The sequence below is a fragment of the Equus caballus genome, chromosome 20, assembly GCF_041296265.1.
Source record: "Equus caballus isolate H_3958 breed thoroughbred chromosome 20, TB-T2T, whole genome shotgun sequence".
Classification (NCBI taxonomy): Eukaryota; Metazoa; Chordata; class Mammalia; order Perissodactyla; family Equidae; genus Equus; species Equus caballus.
In genome coordinates, this window is record NC_091703.1 from 52,575,627 (window position 1) to 52,588,065 (window position 12,439).

General features: G+C 41.5%; 1 long non-coding RNA gene across 1 annotated transcript; it reads left to right on the top strand.

The window, feature by feature from the left end:
- The first annotated feature begins 794 nt into the window (after positions 1-794).
- Positions 795-8,731, top strand: LOC138919561 (uncharacterized). The gene is made up of 3 exons (XR_011429807.1): positions 795-2,101; positions 4,327-4,404; positions 7,556-8,731. It is a non-coding gene; the product is annotated as an uncharacterized lncRNA (long non-coding RNA).
- Positions 8,732-12,439: the final 3,708 nt, after the last annotated feature.

A 12,439-nucleotide genomic window follows, 5' to 3' on the forward strand; every position in this document is an offset into this window, starting at 1 on the left:
TTCTGTCTCAGACATTCAACAAAAGTAACTCATAAATCATAAAATCATATGACTTTACAGTTCTGAGAAGGAAATATAACTGTTTTATATGACAAGTTAGCCTAGCTTTCCGCAGTGTCTCTGATCAAATAAGTGCAAACAGTCACTACTTTTGAAAGGTGCATGTAATACAGAGTTTACACCATCGCCAGCCCCAGTGGGTCAGAGCAGGTGAAGATATAGTTAGCTGCCAAGGGCTGCCATGGCATTCTGTGGCACCTCCCTCCTCCACAGAGGCAGCACTGCCTAGTGGCTCCTCTGCAGTAATCACAGAAGTAGCCCCAAAAGGACTACTTCAGACAAAGAAGGTTGGAATGGGGTAGAGCGGTGTGGGAGTAATGAGTTCTGTCTGCCAAATATTTCCAGTCCTCCTCTCTAGCACGTGGTAGGGTTAGTACTTGCACCCTTGAGGTTAGCTGTGGCCAGGTGAGTTGATTTGGACTGTGAAAAGTGAAACATGTCACAACACACAAAGGTCATGTAGATAAGCAAGAAATAAATCTTGTTGGTTTAGGCCACTCACATTTAGGTGTTTGTTATGACAGCATAACCTGACCTACCCTGACTAATACAAGTGGGAAATGAGTTCTCCAGTGAGGTATACTTGAAAGTCCTATAGTATTAAAATAAAGTGTATATATATACTTTATATATATTTATATAAAATAAATATAGTATTAAAATAAAATAATTTATTAAAATAAAGTAATGACTTGAGATCTGCCCTTTCAGGTTGGGGAAGTGCTTGGAGCATTTGCCTTTGCTACACACCTGGATGCTTTTCCTGTAGAAGCCTCCTGCTCTCTTAATATTCCCCTTTCTGTTAATAGTACAGTAATTCATTTGGAAAAATAAACAGCATATGGCAGGCAGCAAGGGCACAACAATGAAAAATATTGATGTCATTTCAGTCTGGTCACAAAAACAGAGTGACATAGAATAGAATTGCTTCAAATCACCGTTGCCAAAAGGTCAAGCTCAAGTAGCTGCAGAAGACTTAAGGGTGTCAAAGAGCCAAAGGTGTTGAAGAGAGACCTTTGGGTGTCTGTTACCTCCCATTTTCTCCAGTGTGTCAGACTTAGCTAACCCTTAGATACATAGGTGAGCTTCAAAGGAAAATAAGAAAGGAAAAGAGAGAGAGAGGAAAAATAAGGAAGGAAAGGAAGAAAGAAAGAAAGAGAAGAAGAAAGAAAGAAAGAAGGAAGGAAAGAATGAAAGAAAAGAAGTAAAGAAGGAAGAAAGAAAGAAGGAAGGAAGGAAGGAAGAAAAGAAGGAAGGAAGAAAAGAAGGAAGGAAGGAGGGAAGGAAAGAAGGGAGGAAGAAAGAAAAGAAGGAAGGAAGGAAGGAGGGAAGGAAAGAAGGGAGGAAGAAAGAAAGAAAGAAAAAGAAGGAAGGAAAGAAAGAAGGAAGGAAAGAAGAAAAGGAAGGAAGGAAGGAGGGAAAGAAAGAAGGAAGGAAGGAAAGAAGAAAGGAAGGAAAGAAAGAAAGGAAGGAAGGAAGGAAAGAAGAAAGAAAGGAAGGAAGGAGGGAAGATAAGAAAGAAATCCTCCTGGTGTCAGAAATGGAAAGAGAAATTAAAGCTAGAACACACATCTCCTGAACTGATGCCATCAATGCCAAGAGGGATATCAGATTGGATATGGGCTCTAAGGGCTAAGGCACCGGGCTTAAAGATCCAAATAAGGTTGAGAGATGTGGCCTCAGGCTTGTGTGAGGCAGAGAACTTGAACTTTCATAAAGCCAGAACTCTTCAGTGATAGAACTAGAAAGATTCTTCCCACTAGCACAGGGAAATGACCTGGATGCATTTTTCTGCCCTGGGCTATGTGTGGACAAAAAGTCTCCTATGAGAAATTGAAAAACTAGGCTTGCCTGTACAAGCTGTGGGTGTGGGCTATAATTTTCTCTACATGAATGTTTGAGGACTTTCCTCAAGGGTATAAATTAATGTGAAACTGATTCTGGACCAGTGAAATTCCTAGAGTGCCAGCAAGAAACAAATGCAAAATTCTCCGTAGCAAGACTTCCACAATTTCCAGCTCCCAAGGAGAAAAAAAACCTGGTAAGGTGAGCTCACAATAAAAATTGTAAACTGTATGAGGAAATGGTAGATCCTGAGACACTCAGATATTGGAAAAATCCAAAAGAGACTTTAGATAAGAATGTTTTAAATAATTACAATAGTATGGAAGCCATAGGGAAAAGAACCCACTATGAACCAGAATAAGCATATTTGAAAAATATCCAAATAGAACTTCTAGAAACCAAAGCATTAGTTATTGAAATTTTATAAAACCTAATCTGATGTATCAACTATCTGGATTAGTCTTCGATAAAGTATTAATGAACAGAAAGACATATCTAAGATAATTATTCAAAATGCAGCATGGAGGGGAAAAGATAGAACATATGACGTAGAGGTGGCTGAAACCTAAACTGAGAAGATTCAGAATCAGAGACTAAAAGTAGTGGTGACCAGAGGATATTTAATTGAATCGGTAATGACTGAAAATTTACCAAACTAAATGACAACATGAACCTTCAGACTCAGGAAGCACAATGAATATCAACCAGGATAAATAAAAAATAAATCCACACAAGCCTCACCTTAGGAATACCACAAAACTTCAAACATGAAGAGAAGAAGGATTTACAAAGGAGCAACATTAACATGGAAAGTGGGTTTCTCATCAGCAAAAGGAGGGCAAGAAGATGAGCAGAATATCTTCACAGAGTTGAGTGAAAAAAAATGCAATAACATCTTAGAAATCTATTTAGACAAATACCAGGAGGTTCCCATGCTCAGCAAGTTGCTGAATGAGCTATTTTAAAGTTGGTAAGAAGGAAATTAAACCCTGAAGGAGAGAGTGAGATGCGCGAAGCGATGGTGGAGAAACTGGTCATCTGTGAGATAGGTGGTGGTCTTGCCTGGGATGTGAGCTGGTGGACAGAAAGGGTACTGGGCTCAAGAGAATCTCCATCTCTCAGAGCAGAGTATCAGCAGAGAGAGCTGAGGGAGCTCAGTTATCCCCAGGTAACATCCTTCTTTAATTTGGGGGATGGCGTGGGGCGGGGGTGTGTTTAATTTTGAAAGGTCAAATTTTAAGCCTTGGTTTGAAATAAACACAAGAATGCTCATTTGCTAGAGATGTCGATGCTCCGGCTTCTGATCTCCTTACTTGTCTTGGAGTCAGTCCCATATGGGGAAGGGACCATATGTCACATTCTCTGCTTTAGGTCCTGGACCAGTAAGACTTTTGATGACAAAGAAAACAATCCTTACAATGCCGCACATCCCATCTTGGCTCTTCACCACTCCTTGCCAGTCTTAGTTACCAGTAACCTCTGCAACGTGGATTCTTGGCATTTCACCTGTTTGGTTTGGACCATGCACTTGCCCACACCTGGCTCCTGACCTTGGCTCACTCCCACCCCTGGTTTCACTTTCCTCACACTTAACTGCCCCCGCACCGCCAACTTTCTCCAGTCCTTGTCTCCTCAGATCCACAATTCTAACCTTGGTCCCTTCCCATTTGTTGTGTTTCTACTCCTGAATGGTCACTAACATCCTAAAAGGCTCATTACATCATTTAACACTCTGTATATCCATCTCTCTGCCAGACGTTCTCTCCTCCTTCCTGTTAGTTTAGGGCAGTAGTTCTCATAGTTAGGGTGCATCAGAATCCCACAGAAGGATCGTTAAAACAGATTGCTAGGCCACATCCCGCAGTCCTTGATTCAGTAAATCTGGGCTGGGGCCTGAGAATTTGCATTTTAGCAAGTTCCAAGGTAATGCTTATGCCGCGGTCTGGCAGTCACAATTTGATACCCACTGGAATCCCTACTCTGAAGAAAACCACCATTTCTCTGCTGTGTTCCAAGATCCCCCTTGTTTATGCTTCCTCAACATTTTTTTTCACACCACTATTATGGTATCATGTCATAGCATATCATGTTATGTTTAAATGGTACTATGTGGGAGTTATTTGCCAATACCTTCATCTGGGTAAAAGTCCTTTATCTAGGTGTAGTCCAGGTATCTTAAGAGCATGAATCATCTCTTTTGATTTTTATTCAAATAATTTATAACTGAATATTTAGCCGCTGGGGATATAGGCATGGGAAGAGGTCTGGGTTGCTATCCTTAAAGCAGACCAGGGGGCTGAGAGGATTAAGATGGGATTTTGGCAACAAGCCTTTACTTTTCTGCAACTTTCTGCGAGGTTGCCATCCACATTCATTGGTAGCTAACTCTGCAGGCTTACCATATGTTTGACACCATGCTAGATCTTCTTTGTCCTCGTGAGAACTATACGAGGAAGAAGACACAGAGACATCAAGGAAGCTGCCTAAAGATCTCAGATGGTAAGTCAGTTAATTGAAACTCAGAGCCTGATCAGAATAAATTCAACACCCGTGCTCTTGGCCACGGTGCTGTCCTGTCTCACCTCATTTTTATTTCATAAAACTATATTGGGAAGGGCCACCATATGACTTGTTATTGGCTACATGTACTGGCTACGTGAGAGATTCCTGGGAAGGTAAGGTCTTGTCAGGGTTAGGGGTCAGGGGTGAAGGGTTGAGATGAATATTGGATTCCTACATCCCACTTTACCCAGAAAGGTGCACAGCTAATGACTCCAAGGATATGATGGGAGAAATCACAGGCATTATCCATTTATCTCTTGGTGAGGCTTCTTAGTATATGATGTTTCTCTATCAGACCACATAGTTTTGGTAGCTAGTATATGCTAGGAAATGAGTGGTTTCTGCAATTGATAATGAAGAAATGTTAACGCACTTTAATCACCCCGAGTAGTTTTCTTTGGTAAAAATATCCACATTGGTGTAATTTCCAAAGGAATCCCCTGCTGCCTCTTTCTTGAACGGTTTTAATTGCTGATAGTAAAGCACGATGCGGGGCAGGCCCTGCGGCGCAGCAGTTCGCGCATTTTGCTTCGGCGGCCTGGGGTTCTCTGGTTCGGATCCTGGGTGTGGACATGGCACCACTTGGCAAGCCACACTGTGGCAGGCATCCCACATATAAAGTGGAGGAAGATGAGCATGGATGTTAGCTCAGGGCCAGTCTTCCTCAGCAAAAAGAGGAGGTTTGGTAGTAGATGTTAGCTCAGGGCTAATCTTCCTAAAAGAAAAATAAAGATAAAAAAAAATAAAGCACTATGAGGTCCAACTCTAGTCACCCATGTGTATATTTGTTAAATGATTTCTGATAGAATCAGGCAATTATTTTTGACTTGAAGCACAAGAACTTCCTTTTCCCCAGGAAAATCTTCTGTGGCTGTCTTTTCTTTTTCACTTTGTTTCATTTCTTCTCTTTTTTTCTCTCTCTCCCTCCCTCCTTCCTCCCTCCCTTCCTCACTTCCTGCCTTCCTTCCTCCCTCCCTCACTTCCTTCCTTCCTACCTTCCTTCCTTTCTTCCTTTCTCTTTATTTCCTGCTGCTATTAGCTTTCACCTGCACTTTTTTTTAAGCGGCAGACCTCCTTGAATTTCTTTTGCATTCATTCAGCCTGGCTTAATCTCCTGTCAAAGGGCAGGGGAGAGTTACCCAATCAAATAGCGTTGATGCAAACCATATGTTTGAGAAGTTGAGCCCTCTTTCACTGGTTGGAGAGAGAATTAGATAAGGCTGGTCTTCATATCAATAGTTAAACAGTCTAAGGACCAGCAAGAGCCTTGCCTCTCAGATTGCTGACACTTGGCATCTCTTTGAGGCCGTGGTTCTAAAACCTAGTTGCTTAATAGGTCATATCAGCCACTTAAAAAATATTAATGCTCAATGCTTGCCCCCATCCCAAGATTCAGATACAATTTGTTTGGACTGGGACCTGGGAATCATTAGTATTTTAAAAAACAAATCAAAACAAACAAAAACAATAAAAAAATATTCTACATGATTACAACTACTTTAAGGTATTAGTCCCTAAATGTTATTTTCTTCTTATCCAACACACTTGTGATAAGTGATACACTGACCCGAGCACTGACAATTTTCTATGGAAGCTGGGAAATGGTCTGTATCAGAATTGCTTAAACCAGTGGTTCCCACAGTGTGGTCCCTGGACCAACAGTATCAGTATTCTCTGGGCACTTGTCAGAAATACACATTCTTGGGGTTGACCCCAGCAATCCATGTTACAACCCCTCCGGGGAATTCTGATATCCACTGAAGTTTGGGAACCACTGTGTTGGCAAGTTGCATTCCAATCTTGATATCTTGTCTGAACCTTACTAGAAATGCAGAAATTCAGGCCCTACTTCAGACTTTCCAAATGAGAACCAACATATTAACAAGACCTCTGGTCATATTTATGCGTACTGAAGTTTGAGAAGCACTGTGTTAGAGGGAGAAGTATGCGTATTTTAAAAAATTCCACCGATCTCTTTTCAAGATGTATTCAGGAAGGCAACACTGGCTGTTGTGACATATAAATTCAGAAATCTGTGGCTTAACACAATGCAAATTTATTTCTTGTTCAACTTAAAAGTCTAATCAGTAGGGGGTGGGGGATGTGTTCTACACAGTCAGGGCCTGGAGGTGAGAGACTGCTGTTTTCAAACTGGGCTTCCAAAGTCACTGTGAATGCCTCAGTATCCAGTGGAGAAGGCAGGGAGGGGAGGGAGTGGAGGATCTCCTGGTAGGTTTCCTTGGTTCTGGCCTGGAAGTGGTGTGTATCATTTTTTCTCACCTTCCATTGGTCAGCACTTGGCCACAGAACTCTGCCTAGGTACAAGGAATAGCTGCAAAATATAATACCAGGCTGGGCAGCTGCTACCCAGCAACAACTCTATCCCGTGCAAAGGAAGCATGAATCTTCAGCAACTAGTGTCCAGCCTTTGTTACATTCTGAAATTGATCACATGGGAAGAGAGAGGCAGTGCTGATCCCACTTACCCAGAACCACTCTGGAGGGCACAACCCTGTCCCTTACAATTACTTGCTCACATTTTAGTATGGATTGCAGACGCCCTCCCAGGGTTTTTAAATTTTATGTCTTCTCAGATATCCAATTCAGAAGCTAATTATTATAGAGATTCAGATACAATGAAAATATAGGTAGGGAGCATTTAGTGTAGCAGAAAATACAAAGAAAAGAGGAAGTCTGGTTGGCCAATTCATGTTAATTGAAATTAGTGTTTACAAAGAACATTCACATTTGTTATATTTTGGATGCAACAAACTCATTAACTCAGTGTTATTGTCTATAATTGTCATAAGAAGAAAATGAGTTCCAGAGAGGTTAAGAAACTTCTCTGGGATCACAAAGCTTGTGGATCCAAGGCTTTCAGCTTCAAAGTGTATCTCTATTAGAAAACATGAGACAGTTGTGATGGACAGACTTGAAGGTGTCCTCCATTATCTCTGACTCTTGGTGTTCACATTCTTATACAAACCCCTCTCCTTGGGTGTAGGCAGGACTTTTGATTTACTTCTAGCCAATAGAATATGGCAAAGTTGATGAAATGTTATGCCCATGATTACATTATGTTACCTAGACTCTGTCTGACTGGCGCACTTGCTGGAGAGCCTCTGGAATTGAAGACGCGAGCCGCCATGCATCCCACAGGCACAAAGAAAATGATTTAGCCAACAACCTCAGGGAGCTTGGAAGTGGATCCCTCTCCAGTTGAGCCTCTGATGAGAACTCAGCCCTGGCTGATAACTCGAGTGCAGCCTGATGAGCCTAAGCAGAGGATATAGCCTAGCCGTGCCTGGACTCCTGACCCTGAGAAACTGTGAGATAATAAATGTTTGTTTCTTATGATGCTAAGTGTATGATTTTCAACTTTCAACTGCTCTGGGCTGTATTTTTATGTACTTTAGGCTCACATAGTGTTTGCATGGCCCAGTAGCTCTGATCTGATAATTACTTCATCACTGATCTCACATTAATATGACTGCATTTTCTGTGTCTAGTTAAAGATACAAAGTGATAGCTATTGGATTTTCCAGTCGCCATATATCTAATAGCCAGGCATCTGATATTTCATTAATAGGGGAAAAGGATGATTCGATATCCCTTGTTATAATTTCTTGGTTCAAATTTCCAACAAACACATGGAAATTACTGGTAATATCTTCTGGTAGTACATTCAGACTCCTTGATGCTATTGTCCAGTTCATTTTGACTTCCTTTATCAGAAATGTTCACCAATTCATAGAAGCTAGTAGCAGCTGCATCTTTGTGTTGGCAAAATTCCATAAAATATTATGGGTCATTGCCTGTATGTTCTGTTATTATTTTAAAGCTTTTACAGGGTCCATTTTGACTGAATAACTGAAATATGAGGGCTTTGATCACATCTCCAGGAAGCTTCTCTACATAAGGCATCCTTCACTGCTTATCCATCCAGGAGGCCTGAAGAAACCACGAGGAAGGGCAGGACATGGAGGACCCGGGGAGGAAAAATTAGGAAGGGTGGTTTTGAGCTCCAGCTGGGATCAGAGGAAAAGGGGTAGACCCCGACTCCAGGCCCTCTCCCTGCACCCCACTCTGCATATTTTGCTACAAGCAGGTGGAACACAAAGAGAAGGATGAATAAAATAAGTTATGCTTTTTTGAGATGGAACGTAGATTCTCCTATTCTTTACTACAATCAGCCCTAAGCTGAAGCCGGTACTGATGCTGTACATATTTTTTAAAAAGTCTATTTGCTTTGGTAAAAGTTTCCAAGATAGGATTCAGTTAATGAGTATCCACATCAGCATACTAACAGGTAAATTTACTTTTACATATAGAAAACCAAAAGTAGACTTCACCCTGTTTAAGTACTGTAAATTTAATTAATGGGACAGTCTCTGGGCCAAGTATAGCACTAAGATTAAGACCAGGGATCTCGTGCTGGATGTGCTCATTCATTCTTTATTTCGTTAATCCAACCGGAACTTTTTTCGTGCTTACTTTGTGCCACCTGCTGACAACATGGCTTAGACCAGGGGTTGGCAAAGTACAGCCCGCAGGCCGCATCCAGTCTTCTGCCTGCTTTTGTATATCAAGCTTTTTGGAACACAGTCACGCTCATTCATTTACAGGAGGTCTGTGGCTGCTTTTGCATAGAGACCATATGAGCCACAGAGCCAAAAATATTTACTAGCTTGCCCTCTACAGGAAAAGTTTGTGACCTTTGGCTTAAAGGATTAAAGATAATGTGTCTGGCTTAGTTTCCTGATCAGAATAATGAGGACATAAATGTCTACCTTGTCCAACATATAATATTCTCCTGTGTATAGAAAAGTGATATTTTAAAATCTGAAATAACAATAGCTATCATTTGTGGAGAGCTCATGGTGAGTCAGGTGTTTGGCTAAGCCCTTTACGTGGATCATCTCATGGAATCCTCTGCAAGGAAGCTGCTCTCCAAGGTTCCATGTGACAAATGAGAAAACTGAGGCATCAAGAGCTTAGTTGACATGGCTACAGTGACAAAGCACAAAGCCTGGCTCCCCAGCTCAGGAAAAGCTGTTCTCAGTTCTCTTATCCACATGATGAGGATTAAATCTGTCCCTCAGCAAGGTTGGAGTATGGACTGAACGGGAAAGCCAGTGTGAAGACCTGGCACAGCACCGCATAGTGACACAATAATACCAGATTTTTTTTTTTTCATGAGGAAGATTGGCCCTGAGCTAACATCTGTTGCCAATCTTCCTCCTTTTGCTTAAGGAAGATTGTCCCTCAGCTAACAATCGAGCCAATCTTCCTCTATTTTGTATGTGGGACACTGATGCAGCATGGCTTGATGAGCAGTGTGTAGGTCCACATCCTGGATCCAAACCTGTGAACCTCAGGTCACCAAAGCAGAGAGCGTGAACTTAACCACTACGCCACCAGGCTGGCTCCAATACTAAATTGTTTCAAACTAATCATTTTTTCAGGAATATTTCACCAGAGCTACCCAACGAGGTGTATTTAAAAGTATTTGAACTATTATTTACTTTGGGAGCATTGATTCTTTATGAGTGCTTAGGTCTCGTGATATAAAAGGAGTCTTAGAAATTATATATAAATGGCGTGAACTCATGTACCGTTACTGTAGTGTCTGAATGTCATAAATTCAGTTCCTTAACTCTCCCTGTCCTGCATGTCTAACAAAATATTGAAGGCGACACACCGTCTGTAGAAGGCTCAATATTAAATGCTCCATTTTCCATGTTATACACATCTTAGAATGGCAGATGCTGTCAGAGATATTTGGGGGAGTGGGGTGGGGGGTGGCGGATAGGGAAGTAAGCGTCCTAAACGATGATGATGAATCACTCTCTGTTTGAATGCTGTTCCATTAATTCAAGTGACATTTTGACAATAGCATGCTGTCAGTCCAATGGTTTGACCTATACAACAACCTCTAATTATTACTAATTAAATAATTAATTATTCATAGAAGCGCATTCCATTAGCATAGCAGAGATGTGTTGGAATATGAGTTATATTCGGTTTATGAATCTTCAGAAAATAGATTCTTTAATAAATTAATAAAGGGGCTCTGGGGTTTCATTAAAAGGTGGCTGGAGGGTGTGCTTGCCTGTTTCCAAGGAGACCACAGGTGGTTCGTTGCTTTTTTTTTTTTAAGTTAAACTTGTTTGGGCTAGATGATTTTTTTTTTTTTCACCCTTTTCTTACTGCTCTGTCCTCAGGCAGAGAACGGAACATTTTAATGAAACCCCTGTTGTCTTCATATCGCTTTGATCCCCTTGTGTTCTCTCCAGTCTACACATTGGCCAGTCGGATGAAGGCTTTCAGATTTTTCCCCCCAGTATTAAAAACTGTGGCATGCCCTCCATGAATAAACAACATCGCGGTGGAGACCCAGTGAAGGGAAAGCAGAGCACACAAAGGGAGGAAGGAAAATGCATAAATTCAAATGACACGGGCCTCATTGACCCACTTCATTACCCGGACTCCTGACTCTCTTAGCCACTGTGATTATTTTTCCAGTTAAGCCTGATTTAAAGAACTTGGAGAAAAACAGGCTCATCCATTTCTCTCACCCTCGACAATCTCTTTGCCACATGGAGTTCCACTTCTTCGTTATCTCCCCATAATGATGATCATGGTAATATTAATATCTTCCAGCACTGCTCACTAAATAGTGATAAAAATAGTAATATTAATGTTTTCTAACATCCATTTTTGATGCTCTGAGGCGCATTATAAATTCTGTCTTTGTTTAAGCAGTGGGGAACCCACAAAGTATCATTATAGTTATCATTAGAACTCAAGGGCACATTCCAGAATCTGAAACCTAAGTGGGGCTATGTCAGCAAGCATTCCAGGGCCACGGATGGAACAAAAAAAAATGAATAAAATAGAACTTTTTACACTGTTTCAACATTTGACCTATTTTGGGAGATGGGATTTTTTTTTTTTTAAATACATAAACCTGCTGATTATTCTCAAAAACGATAGAGAAACTTGTTTTTCTGAAACCAACCACATCCAGCCCTTCAAAGTCACCAGGGCCTATCTGGATTTTTTCTCCCACTCTGTTTCTCCTCCCTCTACAAACAGGAGGGGTAATGGGTCCCCACCCAGCAACAGTAATCTGCTTTCTGTGGTTCAGGAGCCAGCCACCCACTCCTTACCCAGGTGACTTTGAGTCCAGGTGAGGGATGGCGGAAAGACAGAAGAGGAAACCCCCTCCCAGGAGTGAGCTGATGGAGGCCAAAGAGGAAATGCAGAGTACGTTATCATTACTAATGGTCCTGCCAAGTAGAAACAAAGCTTTCGTTGGAAACCCGTAAGAGAAAATACCCTTTAGCAGTGGGATTACTTTGCTGACCTTTCTTTTTACCTTCACCCTCTCCATATGAAGAACCGGCTTAGAGCTTCAGCCTAGCCCAAGCTCTCTGCTTATGGCTGTCAGTCACTGGGAGACTGGATCCGCGTGCACACTGCGGGTGTGGTGGTAGCCAACCCTGGCCTTAGTCCAACACTGTGAGGCTTTCCCCTTCTCCTTTCCCGGCTCCTGGCTTTGACGGGTTTTTATTTGTTTGTTTTATTTATTTCTCACTTTTTAAGTTCTCTCCCAGAATCTCAGCTACCCTCTTGTCCCCTGCTCCCTGGTGTCCTTCACTCCCCCATCATTTTTCTGCCTGGTTATTTTCTCAAAGCTGTCTACTCAGTGGGCAGTTGTATGCGGCTTTTTTTTTTAATTCAGCAAAATATATAGATGGCACCATTATAAGTATCTGGACTGGAACCTACAATCAAGAGAGGTAAAATAATATCAAGCCATTAAAGTTAATTACTAACACAAACGGATGTTTACTAATACTTATTATAGGAATACGAATCATTTTAGGAAAATATTATCAACCCCATAGGCATCCAGGGCTCCACCCCCCCGTCTCAAAAATGAACTCAGGGAAGATTAAAGCCTTAA